This window comes from Notolabrus celidotus, chromosome 12, assembly GCF_009762535.1.
Source record: "Notolabrus celidotus isolate fNotCel1 chromosome 12, fNotCel1.pri, whole genome shotgun sequence".
Taxonomy (NCBI): domain Eukaryota; kingdom Metazoa; phylum Chordata; class Actinopteri; order Labriformes; family Labridae; genus Notolabrus; species Notolabrus celidotus.
In genome coordinates, this window is record NC_048283.1 from 35,267,668 (window position 1) to 35,285,405 (window position 17,738).

Consider the following 17,738-nt stretch of genomic DNA (forward strand, 5'->3'; position numbering starts at 1 on the left):
AGTTAACAGATCTGGCTCTTCACAATCTGCACCTGGTTTCCTTTGAGGCTCCAGCTCTCTTTTTGTTTCCAACTCAAAAATCAACAATACAGCATGCAGTTGTTTACAATCACAGAAAGGACCCAGGAAATCCTAAAGGGACTGAGGAGGACACAAAGCTGCAACAATGTGTGCAAAGACCTGTACAAGGGTGCAACTGTTGGTCTGCTACATCATCATGCAATTTTTTTTATGATGTGAGAGGACAAAACATCTTTTCTTGTAGCTGGGGTGCTGATGAGTTCTCTCACTCTGCTGAGAGTTGTTCATGCAAAACAACAATCACAGAGAGACGGGAAAATAAGACAAAGCAAATGCTGGCTGATGCAAAACTGTTGTGTTCTAAAACTTTTAAAGGCTGGTAGCTTTTTACCCTCAATCCTAAAATCCTACATTTGATCATCATGATGACATAGCTAAAGCCACGCTGTGTGATTTTTATTTTGTTTACATTTTCAGTTTATTTTTTCTCAGACTTGGAGAAAGTCGTTGGCACCTATATTTTGGGGGTCTCGGGCTGTAAAGTTAGGGAACCCCTTCCCTAGAGCACTTCATCTTTCTCTTTCCTCCTCATCTTTTGCTCCTCTTCACCTCCTGCCACTAAACACTAGAACAAACTCAAGTATAAGTATCCTTGCCACACATAAAAACAAAGTTACAAGTATCACAACCCCAATTCCAAATAACTGGAACACTGTGTACAATGACAATGTTAAAAGAATAATAAAACACTATGTTTAATCATATGAACACTATTTTTCTTTTTTTATAGATATTTCTATCATTGAATGGTCTAATTTTAAACTGCTCTGTGTATGCAGTGATAAACTCTGTTCACAGACAATTGTTTCTGAAAGTGATTTTAAGCCCATGCAGTGATCTCCACTACAGAGTCATGTCTGTTTTTAATGCAGTGATCTCCACTACAGAGTCATGTCTGTTTTTAATGCAGTGACTTCCACTACAGAGTCATGTCTGTTTTTAATGCATTGATCTCCACTACAGAGTCATGTCTGTTTTTAATGCAGTGACTTCCACTACAGAGTCATGTCTGTTTTTAATGCAGTGGTCTCCACTACAGAGTCATGTCTGTTTTTAATGCAGTGACTTCCACTACAGAGTCATGTCTGTTTTTAATGCAGTGGTCTCCACTACAGAGGCATGTCTGTTTTTAATGCAGTGGTCTCCACTACAGAGTCATGTCTGTTTTTAATGCAGTGGTCTCCACTACAGAGTCATGTCTGTTTTTAATGCAGTGGTCTCCACTACAGAGTCATGTCTGTGTTTAATGCAGTGACTTCCACTACAGAGTCATGTCTGTTTTTAATGCAGTGGTCTCCACTACAGAGTCATGTCTGTGTTTAATGCAGTGATCTCCACTACAGAGTCATGTCTGTTTTTAATGCTGTGGTCTCCACTACAGAGTCATGTCTGTTTTTAATGCAGTGACTTCCACTACAGAGTCATGTCTCTTTTTAATGCAGTGGTCTCCACTACAGAGTCATGTCTGTTTTTAATGCAGTGGTCTCCACTACAGAGTCATGTCTGTTTTTAATGCAGTGGTCTCCACTACAGAGTCATGTCTGTTTTTAATGCAGTGACTTCCACTACAGAGTCATGTCTGTTTTTAATGCTGTGGTCTCCACTACAGAGTCATGTCTCTTTTTAATGCAGTGGTCTCCACTACAGAGTCATGTCTGTTTTTGATGCAGTGGTCTCCACTACAGAGTCATGTCTGTTTTTAATGCAGTGGTCTCCACTACAGAGTCATGTCTGTTTTTAATGCAGTGGTCTCCACTACAGAGTCATGTCTGTTTTTAATGCAGTGACTTCCACTACAGAGTCATGTCTGTTTTTGATGCAGTGGTCTCCACTACAGAGTCATGTCTGTTTTTAATGCAGTGGTCTCCACTACAGAGTCATGTCTGTTTTTAATGCAGTGGTCTCCACTACAGAGTCATGTCTGTTTTTAATGCAGTGACTTCCACGACAGAGTCATGTCTCTTTTTAATGCAGTGGTCTCCACTACAGAGTCATGTCTGTTTTTAATGCAGTGATCTCAACTACAGAGTCATGTCTGTTTTTAATGCAGTGGTCTCCACTACAGAGTCATGTCTGTTTTTAATGCAGTGGTCTCCACTACAGAGTCATGTCTGTTTTTAATGCAGTGGTCTCCACTACAGAGTCATGTCTGTTTTTGATGCTGTGCCACCTGAAAGCTGATGATCACGGCCATCCAGCATTGGTTATTGGTTTTGTCTCTTTTGTGAAAACATTTCTCCAGATTCTCTGAACCTTTTCATGATATCTGTAGATGAATAAAGCCCTCAAATGCTTTGAAATTTTGCTCTGAGGAACATTACTCTGAAATTGTTGAACTATTTGATCTGACCTGTTTTTGTTTTTACTCATGCTCAGCTGGTTGAGCTGAAGCCGGCCAGCTTATCGGTCGAACCACTGGATGTTCCTGCAGAATTGTGGAGACGTAGGACGCAAGGAGGCAGAGGAGGCATAGAGCTACGAGGAGGAGAGCTGGTATAAGAAGACGGAGGTTTATGGAGAGGAGATAGAAGCAGTGTGTCTCCTCTCTCATCATGGGCAACGTGAGATCTCTGGATAATAAGATGGACGAGCTAACAGGACTAGTCAGGAGTCAGACAGAGTTTCAGGAATGCAGCATGGTGTGCTTCATGGAAACGTAGCTGCATCAGGATATTCCCGACCACAACGTCTCCATTGACGGCTTCCAGACTGTCTGGGCAGACCGGGATAGCAGTGAGAGCGCTGTGGGCCTCTGACCATATTATCTGCATAGGAAGATCTCACATGTCATACTGGTAGCTGTCTAGTACATCCCCCCTCTGCCAACCCGACTATGGCGCCCAACGTTCTCAACGCTTCCATTGTTATGTCTGTCAAGTTTCCTTTATTTTGCACCTTCATGTCTTGTCTTCCCTGTTTTATTTTGAAATCACTAACCCTTGTCTCTGTTTCACTTGTGTTCCTGTCTGCCCTGCCCCCGTCTGGTCACACCTGCTCCCTGATTGTTTCTCCCCACCTGTTTTCCATCACCCTCGTTACCTCTTGTATTTAACCTCATGTCTCTCACTGTCTCGTCACCAGTTTGTTGTACCTCCCAGTCTTCGTCCCAGCATACTTTCATCGTCACAGTCATAGTCTAGCCGTGTATGATCTTTGCCTGCCTTTTTCGACCTAGCCTTTTGCCCATAGACTGTATAAAATATGGACGTAGTATCCGTGACGTCACCCATCTGTTCCTGAGAGCTGTTTTGAAGCAAATCGACGGCAGCAGCCATATTGGAAATGCGGAACTCAACCAGGCAGAGTGTGACGTAGTGTGAGCCTCCTAGCCAACAGCTATGCTAATAGCTATTTGGTCAAAACTGGTAATCTTAATATCTTCTGAACCGTCATGTTAGAAAAAAATTCAACCCCGTACAGTGTGTGCCGATACAGAGATTAGCGTTGTAGGGCCAAGCCCTTTTTTGAACCAGACTGTAAACATGTTTATTAATGCTGTAAAGATCGTCTTTTTCCCATTCATGTCTATGTGGTTTCTGGTGTTTCTGCAGCCAGCCTCAAGCGGATTCTTGATGTATTGCAGTTTATAACACTTCCGCATGGGCTTCATCGTTTGAGACCGGAGGTTGCCGCTTGCTTTTGCCTCACGTCTGCCTGTTACCTCGGCCTGATCTGATTACCTACCTGTGTACCGACTATGCCTGGATTTTTATTAACCCTTTGCCTTTTTGAACTCTGGTTTGGTGTTTGCATTTGTGTCTGTTTTTCTGTGCTCAGGTTCATGACTAGACTCCTTACAGACCACCAGAGAGCCCTCTTCCTGATCTCCAGACAGACCACCAGAGTGCCCTCTTCCTGATCTCCAGGGACTTCAACCATTTATTTATTTTCTACATAGCTTATTATTGTATTTGTATAACTTATTGTGTACAGATTAACTGTAATGACTGAATTTCCCTCCCTGGGATAAATAAAGTATTTCTGATTCTGATTCTATGGGGCTGGGTGAACATATGATGCTGTACAATGGTTAATGCCATCCATGTGCATTGTAGTGCTGTGCATGATTTAAAGACGGTTGGCAGTTTTTCATAACATCTCCACAGTCTCCATGTGGTGCATGTTGTGGTGTGATATTTGATCATTTTGCCAGATTAAATTCCAGATGATCCCTGTCCTCGCCCATGCCTCAGGACAGCAAGCTCATCCCAGTTTTCCGTCTGATAATGCTCTACCTTGAAATGTTGGTGTGTTTTGTAAACAAACCTATGACTTGAACTGGGCCGTGAAAATCAATGTATCAGAAACATGTGGTGTGCTGCAGAAAAACAGAGCCATAGTGGACAGACGAGGGACCCACTTTGAGGAAATCAGATTTGATTAGTTAGCAAAAAGCCCTAACGTCCCGTCTGTCTGATAAGCGTGACAAAATCCAGCCAGGTTTAGTCATTCTCAGCAGAATGCAGGTTAGGATCAATTACCATGCCTTGTGAACTGTTACGTTTTTGTGTTTTTTAAGAGCATGTTTAAAAAACAAGAATAAGAGGTTATGTAAGAAAGTAGTTAACTATATTACAGTGCCTTTTAATGCTGAATTCTCTTACAGGGTTTTTGACAACATAGAGTAAATATTATTTATCTTTTTAGCTGTGTTATTTAATCACAATCAGAAAAACTTACCTCTGACCTAATTGTACAACACCTCATCTTTTGCTCTTTGTACTCTGTAAAATGAGGACATGACTTCACTTCTGGACAACTTTAAAAGCATTTCTCCAAAGATCAGTGCCTACACAGATTGTGCACACTTAATAAAGAAGCATGCAGAATATGAGGGAGACAGAATAGGAATGCAGCATGATATGGTAGACTTGTTGAGGCGACACATTTAAGGTTTGGAGAAAACAATCTGAACTTCAACTTGAACATGTCAAGTTCAAACTGAAATCTAAATGTACTCCATGTTCTTAAGCACTTCATTGATCTTGTCTTCTTCCAACAAACAATCTAAAATATGATGCCAATATGTTTTTTAACTTTAATGGAAATATAAGAATAAAAGGTTCCAACATTGAAAATGATCAGATATTAACTCTGACTTATTGTCCACTATTATTGCAGGTAGTCTGCCAGAGTCTGTAGCTAGAGCAGCATCTCTTACAACGATCTATACTTTATGGCAACATTCAGCTACCAAGAAAAGCAGACTGTAGCTATGTGACCAATCAGAATCAAGTATTTAACACAACTTTGTGATCATTTTTAATATTCCACCTCCTTTGTGCAGTGTGGAGACTCTGGGCCAGATCTACAAAAGGTTGCGTGTATATAAACATGTGCAATCCTGATAGCGCGTGTAAAGCTGATGTACGGCACCACTTTTGCACTTGTCCTCAATTGCGCACACAGTAATAGTAGATCACCCGCAACACGCCCACTTATAGCACATGCAATTGTTTAGTTTGCACATGCAATTTAGCACTCGTTATTTGGGATCTTAGTAGGTCAGGCCCTTACACCAAATCTGACAGAAGTGGAGTCCCATAAAGCCACATAATAACCTAACTTTTTTAATATAATACACTTTAGTTTATTTGGGGCTTTTCTGCTTTCATAGAGAGAGGAAGGACAGTGGCTAGAGTAAGCAACCAGGAAGAGAGTGGGGAATGGCATGCAGCCAAGGACTCAAGCTGCCTGCTTCAAGGACTATAGCTTCTTTAATTACCAAGCTAAACCAGCACCTCTAATGCTTTTATATGAACAGGTGGTGATACATAACTTGTACCATCAGGTGTTGTTTATGCTTCATGGTGTTACAGCCAAAATATCTAAGACTCCAAATTAGTGCGATGACAATTCAGACTGGATTAATGTTGTCAGAAGACCTCTGTGTGTGAGTTGAAATTGAGTTGGTGATTTGCCCTAGCCTATTTACTTAGCAAATTACAGATGTGGTCGATTGGTATGGGATTATAAACATGGAGGTCCTCCGCAATGATAATAAATGACCAGAGATCTTCAGGTAAGACTGTACGAATAATCCTTAAAACGCAGCTTTGGAACACTTGGATGGGAATGTTGATGACTCCCTGGTCTTGTCATTGCATGAGTTTTATACAAGCTGTCATAAACATGCAACAGGCAACAAGTAGAATGACTGCATTTGAAGTTTTAGAGAATGCTTATTATTTATTCTCTTTAGAGATATGAGTGTTTGAAGGCCTCCTCTGCGAGTAATAGTCTCTCTTCTTCACTCCTCTCGTGTTGTCCTTTAAAGTCAGTTTCAGGAATAAAATCACAGCTCAAGTGAAAACATGTTGAAACCATGTGGTTGGATAGAGCTGATGAGAATAATGCCATGCATCACACATTTTTTCTCACCTAAAATTTACAGCAGACAAACAGAGAATCAAAGTACATGAATGGAAGTGTAAACTGCTTTCTTCTCCCAGTTGTAAACGAGATTGTGATCACATGTTTAGTCTGACATTTTCAGGAAAGTGTGAAAACGTCTGTAAACAAATATGTCTCAAGCTCTGAGTAAACAGCAAAGTATAAATAGTCACACAGGTCAGTTCTTGAACTGTCATTATCCCTCATTTCGACTATTAGACCAAAGCATGACATCAAATATTTATGATGTGAATGGAGGAAATCATACATATTCATTCATAACTTCTCACGCTGAAAATGTCAAAATGCACATTCCAGCACTTCCAAACACAACACAGCCACAAACTTTCCAAGAGTTCACAATGCTAGTTGACTTACAGACGGGGATACTTCCTCCGGCTGAGGGAGAGAGGCTGAGTAACAGTGACAGATGTGAAGGGGAGCTCCCACATGTCCTTAATTTTATCTGATGGTGGAGAAAAAAGAGGAGGAGGAGTTTCCTTCCCTTCAAAGGCAATAAAATACACTGTTGTTTAATCCCAATAATAAACTGATGATCCACACAGAGATAGTTTGGGTGTTCAAATCTGATTAAACAAAAAAGGTCAGAAGGAAGGCGGCTTAAGTCCAAAATTTGAAGTTTTCTGGGATTAGTCTGTTACATAGACAATTTCATTTCAACATACACTGAATCCACATGTGAGGTAAAGCTGGGCTGTACATTTATGGTCCCAAGAAGAATCCATTGTGTTGATCCTGAAACATCTTTTCTTGCATAAACAACAACTTGAAATGAGTCATTTTAAGTTTAACACTATCAAACTTTATGTCTGAGCAGATTGTTAGCTGCACTTGCATTCAGATATGTTTGTAGCAGTGGTGAAAAGATTCATCAAACTGAATCAGGTACAGATTTTAACGTTAGAGATCCAGGTGCATCGGTCTGCTGGTCAATGGTTCAGTAAAGATGTAAGACTAACCAGTCGATGGCCGGGTTGTACAGTACTAAGCACTTTACTGAGCTTTAGCTGCTGACCATGCATAATGAGCTCAGCGTCTGCAGACTTGTGAGACTACATGTTGCACCTTTTATCTTTCATGGAAGTAACATTAGCTTCATTATGAATCCTTTCCATGATTGTCAGCTCTTCATAAATACTTTTAACATTGCCTGTTATGTTTCTTATCCGATACTATCTAAAACTTGTCCTGTATCTTCTTATAGAGAAAGAAAGTGTTCCCAGAAAAGCTTTAGTGTTTTAACAAATCATATTGTTACCACTCACCTTTTGTGAGGTTGAGCGTGGATGAACTCCTCTCTTCTCTCCAACCATGACCTACTCTTTTCCAGGAAAGAGTGTGGCTTCTGAGATCAGCTGGCTCTCTGAGTCGTTAGCATAGCCAGGAAAAGTACTAGAGTTTACAGCTTGCAGTAACGGTGTAAAGTGCCTTCTTTGACCTGTCTCAGGAGGGCTACGAGGACGGTCACCGTCACACTTCTGTCTGAGCGAGGTTTCTCCATGTTCTGTTTTTGGGATTATTTGATTCTTAAATGGCACAAAGACAAAATCCTCATCAACGTCTGCGCCAGGTACATCATTGTTTGACGAGCTGCTAACATTTCAAACCTACTCAATGTTGCAAAGAAAGTAGCACCCCTACATATCTCAGCAATCAGGTGACTTATTATTTATAAAGGCACAAGAGAAACTGTGAGAAAATACCAAACATTTCTCGTTAAATGTATTAAAACGTACCAGAGACGGTGTCATGTAGTCCTTGGGTTCAGCCATCAAACATCACCCACAGCTTGTTAATGATTGTGTAGGTCATCAGTTAAAAACCGGAGTCAAAGCCGACTAGAAGAAGCTTTCTCAGACCACCATCCGGTCCAAGCTTTTACTGTAATCATCTCCTCTCCACTTTTTTCTCTCTCCCTGTTTTGATTTTGTCCTTTTTTCTTCATCTCTGATTCTGCTTCAGTCTTATGTTCCTTTGCTTCCTCTGTTTGTTCATTCGTTAAAGCTTTTTAATTTATGATGGGTGTCACCAACAAGCAAATCCTCATATCTGGACCTCCACAGGACGTCTGCATCAACACACATAAACATGAAACGTTCTTCAGTGCACACAAATGCAAGTTCACAAGTGCACAGTTAAATGCTCACAGCAGTAAAAGCTTACAAATACACTGATTTATTGCACAGATAATACACACACAAACACACACACAATCTTTCCAACATACAGAAGACACGTCTTCATTTATTGCCATAACAATGATCAACAACATCCCCTCCCTGCTCTGTAGAGCCCCTGAAGTCAGTCGCACACTCATGAGTTTAGTGTAGAGTCATGAAAGTGATCACATCATCAGATCAAGATTTTAACGACAAAAACATACCGTACATTGTTACCACACCATCACAGCACATGATGACAAAAGCACACAGCCAGGCAGAGTGGTAAAACAGAAGAGAAGCATTACTAATACCACATCCACCTGACTACAGCACCTGATTAGTGCACGTGTTTCCTCTATTAAAAGATGGCAGGACTTTTTTCCTTTGTTTTTATGAAGTCTCTTCAGCTACATTGAGTTTCCTTTGCTTCTGGAAAGACTGTTATTGTCCTGTGTCCAAGATTAAAGCACCAAAATCACTTAATGTCTTTCAGACAGTAGCCCTCAATCCTCTCGTTATGAAAGCCTTTGAGAAGACTGTTAAAAAATTAGATTTTGGGGTGTGATAGGAAAAATTGGACCAGTTCAGATTTGCTTACAGAGCAGGTAGGGGTGTTGAAGATGCTGTGGGCAACCTACTTCATAGAGTTTAGTCACCTTGATGGTTCAAAAAGCATTGCACAGTTGCTCTTTCTGAACTTTTCCTCTGCTTTTGAGTGCATCCAACTTCCCATTTAACAGACCTTCCAGCACCTACATTACACTGCAAATAATTCGCCACTTGCCAAGTTTTTAATTCTTAGATTAAGACATGTTAGATGAATGACCTTGTTTTTAGAGTTCTTTACTTGTTTTTAATCTCTGCATGTATGGTTGAATCTTAAATTGATTATGTGTAACGGGTGTGAGGGTGAACCCAAAAGCAGCACACTGGAGCCCGGAGGAAACAGCAGGTAACAGTCTTTACTAACCAGGTCACACAATGTCTGTTGAGATGCTGGTTTCGCTGTGTGGAGGATCAGGCTGGAAACACACGAGGAGCAGGCAGATCTCTTGGTCGGGGACAGAAGGCTGAGGTAGTTACCAGGGCAGAAACGAGGAAGGAAGGTCGGGGACTGGCAGGGTCGAAACCGGGAGATCAGTCCGAGGAAAAGTGCTGGAGAGTCTTGCATTTGCAGAGAGAACAATCTGGCACTGAGTGAGCTGAAACCGGGACTTAAATACTGGCAGCAGGTAATGAGAAACAGGTGATTTGTGTTGGCTTAATGAGGAGAGTGTGGTTCAGGTAAACGAAGGGGAGTGGAAATGTATTGGGCTGAGAGGCTGAGCAGGTGTGGCAGGTGATAACTGTGACATTATGAACATGTCTTTTTGTCTCAGTTAGTCTGTGAATCTTAAATTGAGTGATTGACTGTTAAAATAAACTACATCGATTATCTCACCTAAAGTCTCATCAAAATAAAACTTGTTTCAAGATTGAGTAACAACTTCAAGTTGATTTAAGAATAACAGAATAACAATTCTGCTGTATGGTGATATATTTGTTTTGGTTTGGCTCTAAAGACTGTTTGAAATGTCTTGAAGTATGCATCAACACTGAGCCACTATTAAAGTGTTCTTGATGTTATATGTTGTTAATCCTGACCTTTCTGGAGTCCCTGAGCTCCATTGTCTCGTAGATTCCTCTGAGCTGCCGTAGACGTCCTCCTGCTGTGGACGTTCCAGACTCCAGCTGATACGGACGTGCTGGACTCCAGCGGCAACAGCTTCTACGACTCGTCTCATCACTATCACTTCTCTCTCTTACTCCCCTCTATCTGTCTTTCCAGACCCAACTCGGTCGAGGCATGATGTCTGTCTAACATGAGTCTGGTTCTGCTCGAGGTTTCTGCCTGTTAAAAGGAAGTTTTTCCTCACCACTGTAACTAGCTAAATACTGCGATGTGCAATGCTCATGATGGATTAAGGTGGGGTCAGACTGAGTCTTACCCTGTCTTGGTGTTGGGTCTCTGATCATAATTTGACATAGAGTGGTCTAGACCTCCTATGTTTGTAAAAGCGTCTTGAGATAACGTTTGTTGTGATTTGGCGCTATACAAATAAAGATTGATTGATTGATGTATTAAATGTTGTCAGTAATCCAGGCTGCTGTTGTGGTTTCTGTAGAAACATTTCAGAGGTATATTCTAAGAATAAGAACTGGTTTAAAGATTTTAGTTTTAGTTTAAGATGGATTAGGGTTTATTTTAAGATGAGCCAGTTTATATCAAGAAACAGAGTAATCATAGTTTTCTAATAGTGAGTCATGTTTTACTTAGATTGATGTTTTTCTTGTTCCCAGGCCTTAATTTGTTCAAATTAAGTATACAAAATAAATAAATGAGATGTTCTTTGCTTATATTCAGTATATATAGGAAGTTTGTTTTCAAGTAGTTTGAGCTGAAAATCATCATATTCTACTTATTTTAACCCTTTTTAATACTTTTCAGAGCCTGCTTATTTCTAGATTTAACAATCTCATTTTAAGATTTCTTATCAAGTAAAATTAACTTGCTGCATGGTCAGATCATTTCACTTCTTTTAAGAAATTTTCACCTTGAATTAAGTTTTTTTACCCTATATTTAAGCTACCCTTTTTTGCAGTGCATTAACCCTGGTTTAATGTGTTGGCTGATTCATTTTAAAACTGACAGATGTAAAGTGAGAGTAAATGTGTTTTATCTAATGTCCTTTTATCTTGCATCAGCTCACCCCAGGGTTGTGTCCTCTCACCGCTATAATTCATTTTATACAAACGACTGTCAATGTTATTACAAGGGCTTAGGGTTCCCAGTTAGAGAACACATAGTGATAGCCTTACAATAGCTTTAGCCCCGCCCCCAACTCTGGTTTTCAAAAAGGAGAGAACTGCTCTGTTTCATGATGCCAGGTTAGTTGATTCAAGCATCTGGGGCTCAGATCCCTGCGGAGAGTCAAAAGTGTACAGATTTGTAACGCAGGTGAAAGTCATGAACATCCCTCCTCTGCTGTGTAAGAGAGAGCAACCCCCAACGGCCAACTAAAACCTTTTCCCTCTCCCTCAGCTTTTTGTCATCTCTCTCCACATGCATGTCCAAGTTAAGAAAACACGGTCAGATGAAGAATTCACCTGCTCACATGTCTCATAAAGACGTCATGTTGAGGTGAGGTCATGTATCACCTCCGTCTGTCAGCTGAAGTCAGAGCAGCTTGTTGAAAGACGCTCTAAGCTGACACTGGAGCGACCCTCCTCCACCCTGCCACTCTCTCTCTCTGATTTCACGCCTCTTTATCTCTTCTCTTCCTCTGTGTCTCTCTTCATTCTCTGTGTTTCCCTGATGGTTTGGATTCAGCATGAGCATAACAAACAAACTGTTGCCATGGTGATGTTTCTAAAAGTCCCTGGAAAACTGGACAGAGCATCACTTCTGAGAAGGAGGATCTTTTCAGCCTCTTGTCTACAAGTGTTGCTTCACAGGGTGTGACTTTTGATAACGATTTCACCTGATTTTAACTCTCTTTTTTCATAGAAGTGGGAGAGGGGGATTTAAATTGTGGTTTTGCTACATTACTGATTTGTTAAGTGCCACAGCGTGCCCATTTTTCCAGTGCAGAATCCTTCATGTTTTTTGTTCTGTTGCTTCAAGCCGTTCCCTGTATGATTTTCCCAGATGAGCTCACCAAGTTTCTGCTCCCTGTAACCACCTGACCCAGTCTGACGTCTGGCTAACGTAACATATGTCAAGGTTACGAGGGCTGGGATGTGTGTTTGTGTGTGAGTGTGTTTAAGTGTGTCTTTCAGAAAGAGTAAAACAGGGCTGCAAGGTTTGGATTGAAACGTATTTATTAGTTTAGTCCTGACAGATTTATTTTGATTTACTCACAAAGTGCACGATACTTCCTGGCTTGTCTGTAAGTGTTTGCATGCTGACTTTGCGTGTGTGTGTGTGTGTGTGTGTGTGTGTGTGTGTGTGTGTGTGTGTGTGTGTGTGTGTGTGTGTGTGTGTGTGTGTGTGTGTGTGTGTGTGTGTGTGTGTGTGTGTGTGTGTGTGTTTGCGTGCAGCCTGTGTGTAATCATGCTTAGCGGAGGGACTGAGGTGTGGCAGGGTCAGGAGGTTAAAGGTGGTCTCATACTCTAGAGTCAGTGAAGATGAGGAAAACAAGTGGACATTTGGCCAACTGTTGGTATCTTTCCATCCTGTCATGATGACTGTTCAGACCTCACGGCCCGGCTGTTAAAAAGTAATCTGATCAGATTAGAGATATATGATTGGACGAGATTTTGAAAACAGGTAGTTAAAACAGAGAAGAGTTTCATGCAGTCAGACTGGATCAGGTTATCAAACCTGTGTTTGTATCTTTATTTACCTTTAATGTGTGTAGATGAAATATTTTGAGTAGAACGGGGGAAGATGAGGTATTTTTAAAAAATGTGGTTTATCCTTATTCAAGTAGAAGGATAGGAACAAAAATTGAGAAATATTTTGAATTGGTCATAAATACATATGTTTACAGTGATGTTCATCATAATTTAATCATTATTCATCATTTTAAAGGTAAACTCAAGACCTGCCCTTTTTTAGTCTGGCTTTAACCTGAATTAATCATCTCTGATTTAAATCTATTAATTAACTACATTTTTAAGTCAGTTTAATTAATTCACACATTAATTTATTTTTCTGTCTTTTTATCTTTTTAATGATTATCCTATTGTTGTTGTTTTATTTTCTATTCTTGATTTTAACATTGTACTTCATTTTATTTTACTCCATGCAACAAAATATGTTGCTAATCTTCACTGGTCTGTATTTACAGTAGATAAAGTTAATTCAAGTCAAAACACACACTGTCAATCTTGGACAGCAAAAAGGTGGACCCCAAATCCAGATAATTCTTTCCTTGATTAAACTTTTTAAACAACAAAACTTGTTTTAAACTGAGTGAATAAATGCTTCCAGTAAACTGAATCCCTGTCAAACAGGACCAGAGCTGAAGGAGTGTATGCTGTCATGAGCACTGAGATGTCCTGCACTAGAATAAGAAACTCCAATACATAAATCAGTAGTTGAACATCTTAAATCAGTGAGCAGATCACAAATGGTCAAAGTTTTTATTTTCTTTAACCTTTAAAAATGTTTTTCTGCAGCGCTTGGAGCTTAAACGTCTTAGGTTATCTTGACTTCCTTTGTGTTCGTGTTTCTACTTCGTGCTTTCTGACAAAATGTCTCTGCTGTTTTTCAGCTGTTATTTCCTCACTTATGTCAGTACAATATTTTCCCACATTGTAACAAAAACAGAAGACTTAGATATTAGAGGAAAGTGTTGAAGTCCACCCCTCATTATGAGATTTAACAGATTCATTTCAAAGATGACAAAATGATCTGATAATCTAGAAATACTGCAGCCTCACATTCGCCCAACACTTCACCTCCAGACTATTTGGCCGTTATAAAACTCACCTCTCACATGGATTTGGGTTTTACTGTCTGCTGCAGCTTTTGAGTAGTTTACTTAACCTTGTGTCAAATTCCTCCTACTGATTACAGCATTACGTAGCAGCACTTCAGCTCACTGTTTGTCTGCAGTGAAGGTTAACTTCTCAGGCCTCGAGTGTAAGCACACGTGTTTGTGTGTATGGCTGTGAGAGTGCTGGTACTTAAGGCTGACTGTATTAGGTCATTGCTTCATAAAATGTGCACATACAAACATATGAGGTGTGTTAGGGTCAGTGAGAGTTAGTGTCAAAGGGACACGTCTTCACTTTGAGTGGTGTTGTTTCTTAAAATTGACATTATGGTGGCTGTAGCCTCTTTTTTCACCTTTTCTTTGGGCTTCATATAAAGGAGGAACAATCCAAGCCACGGCAGATTGAGGATAAGGCCAATTATTTGCAGTCGTGCATGCAGCTAACGCTACGGCGTAAATGGGCCATTCCATAATGGTACGTTAAGACTAGTGGTCCTGTTTGTGTAATGGCTGCATGTGCATGCGGGCTCTGATCTTTACAATGTGTAAAAGTGCAAAGCAACTAATGTCAGATTAATTTGGTTACTTGAAGATTATTAGATATTGTTCACAGCTTCTTTGCAGAATTTGTAGAGACTGACTTAGAGATGATGTTCAATCATACTTAAAGTGACATATTTGAATGGGGAAACATTGGCACAGGTCTGAGGGGCTTGGGATTGAAGGGAGAAATATGATGTGCAAGAAGAAGAGCGCATTTGTGATATTGTCTCTGAGTGAATCAGGCACCTCATGATTTGGTAGTTCCCCATTTGAAGGCTGCTTATAGGACCAGCAAGAGGACATTAAAAACTGGGCGTTATTTGTTACTGACTTTGTCACATTATTCGTGTCATTATTTCAACACTTATTAGTCGTAGCCTTCTTGGCATGTTACAGTTCTTTTGGTGGGATTCTCAAAATGAGAACTAAGGGGGTGAGAAAACACAAAGTCTGTCGTCCCCACCCTTGTTTTCCCAAGAGTTCCTTCTCGGGACCCCTCTGTTTGAGGCTATCCAGGTTCAAAAACACACACATACACACAACCGTCCTCAAACACATGTACACTCACACATGCTAGCACAAGTGTGCTAATGTATATCTCCAAGCTCACATGCAGACGTCCGGCCCTCTTGAGGATACTGTATAAGTGCACATGCACCCTCTCTAAAGCGGGTGGAAATGATGTAAGTTAAAGTATACAAACACTGCACTCCTCATATCTCCACTCTGGTCAAACCTATAAAATGTGATATTCCCTTTAACACACTCAGCTGAGCTGGTGGTAAATGTAGACAGTCAAAGGCTGAGTTTCCTTTGGGGCTTAAATAAAGTTTTTATTGCAGTTTTGGAAACGCCTGAGGTTATTAACCTATTTCAACAACAAAGATAACACAAAGAGTTGCTCATGCCACATCAGGGACTGGCTCTCTCTGAGTTTGTGTTACTCTGAGAAAATCGAAAGCAAATTGTGTGACATCCAATTGGTGAATGAGAGTCCGATAACACTATAATAACAGTGTAACAGTTGCAGAGAGGGCGGCTGTATTATAATTTGTGTGGTGTTGGGAGAAGACTGACAGGAGAACCTGTCTCTAATGGCTTTTGCTTCAAACATATCCTGGAAAGGCTGGTGAGCTCATGGAAAACCTTGGTCTTTAACAAAGAGTCTGCAGATCCCAGCTGGTTCTCTGGCTTGTCTTTAAAGGCTGAATCACAGGATGGCAACAAACTACTGAAATGCATTTGGGGGCAGCAGTAGCCAGATGATTAGTAGAAGAGACATTCACGTGAAATGTAGCAGGCTTAGATTCCAGGAAAGGCTGTAGAGAAGTCTGTCAGTGGTTGGAGTGACTGAGCACAGGACCTTTAGTTTTTCTGAGCTCTGCTCCAATGCTCATCTGCAAGGTACTTAACAGCTCCTCACAATTTAGAGATCAGCTGATATTTGCATGATCAAATCAGGGCTTTAACTTTATTCACCTTTGAACGTGCCAATGTGTTGAACCATACACATATCTACAACATAGACCAATTGAGGGATGTTTTATCGGACAATATAGGTACATTTGGACCAAGAGTTCCAGGGTCTTTTAGCCCCCAGAACTACTTTACCCTGAACTAAAAGGTTCCTGTGCCCCCATTGTTGTCTGTGTTTCGACCGCGGGCTGAAGTCCCGGGTAGATTGTGTTAATCAGGCCAGTGACGTATGGAGAAAAAGTAAATGCACTACACCACCAGACCAGTAGAGGGCAGTAAAACAAAGAGGAATGCCATTCATCGCAGATGACACCATAGAAGCAGACAGACAGGCAGGTATCATTATGAGCAACACAACAGTTAGCCTGTTAGCATGAAGAGACTCAGCTGGTCTGTTTTAGATGGTGCTATATTTCATCACAGATGGATTCACTGAATCAACACGTGAGAGGAGATAAGCGCGAGTAGCAAAGACGTTTCAACACGCCTTTAAAATCCTTTTGAACTCTAAAAGCCGTGGCAGAGATCTGCTGGTGTTTTGGTTTAAACAGCGACCCTGTTAACTGGAGACTCTCAGCCGGATGCATCCCTCATAAACGTCTTTAGACGATCATTAAATATCTGATGAGGATATTTTGAAATCTTAATAAAAACTAAACTAGTTTGCATTCCCAGGAACTCCCTCTGTGTTTCAACAGCTGTGTAAACTCCACAAACACTGACACGTTCAGCTGAAGGTCTCCAGTTTACAGGGTCACTTTTAAAACCGGAACACCGGCAGAGACGCATTCACGGTGGGCTGAGAGAAGACTACTGTTACAAGCTGCTAAATCAAGAGAATCACAGCTTCTTCTTTTGAAAAGTACACACACATACAAAAAAGATAGAACAAATAAAAACTAATGAAAGAAAGAGAAATCAAGTCAATCACAGATGTGTGTGATGTTATTGTGGACGGAGGGAGAAATAAAAACACTGTGGTTAATCTACCAATCAGACACGTTCAGCATTGCAGGCCCCGCCCCCCAAAAGCCTGGGACCTTTGAAAAGTACTACCCCCCTTCAATGGGGCTTTTTAGGGGGGAGATTATCTACCCCTGAACTAAATGTAGACCCTGGGTCCAGCGGTCGAAACACACAAATAGCTCCAGGGTTAAGTTCCTCTGGTTGAAAAACACCTTATATGCAACAAAAATCCCAATTTCCTGACTTTAACGTCCTTTCACACGCCTTGGTAAGTTTGTTATTATTAACCCTTTTATATGAACAAATAATATTGCAAGCAAGGATGTGTGGTTGACTTATTGTTTATTAACTATGATTATTTGGCAATATTCTAATCCTATAAACACTTATACACTAATCGTAAAGAAGGCCATGCCAAGCGGGCAACCAGGAGTTCAGAGTCCAGCGCAGGGACACGTCAACATGTAGACTCTGGGAGCTGATGAATAACTTGCTCTTCCAATGATCATCTCACCTTACAGTTATAAAAATTAACAGATTTAGTTGATCCAGGTTTGTATCATTAAATGTAGACTTAAAGCAGTCCTTACTTCAGGAACATTAAAACACTAAG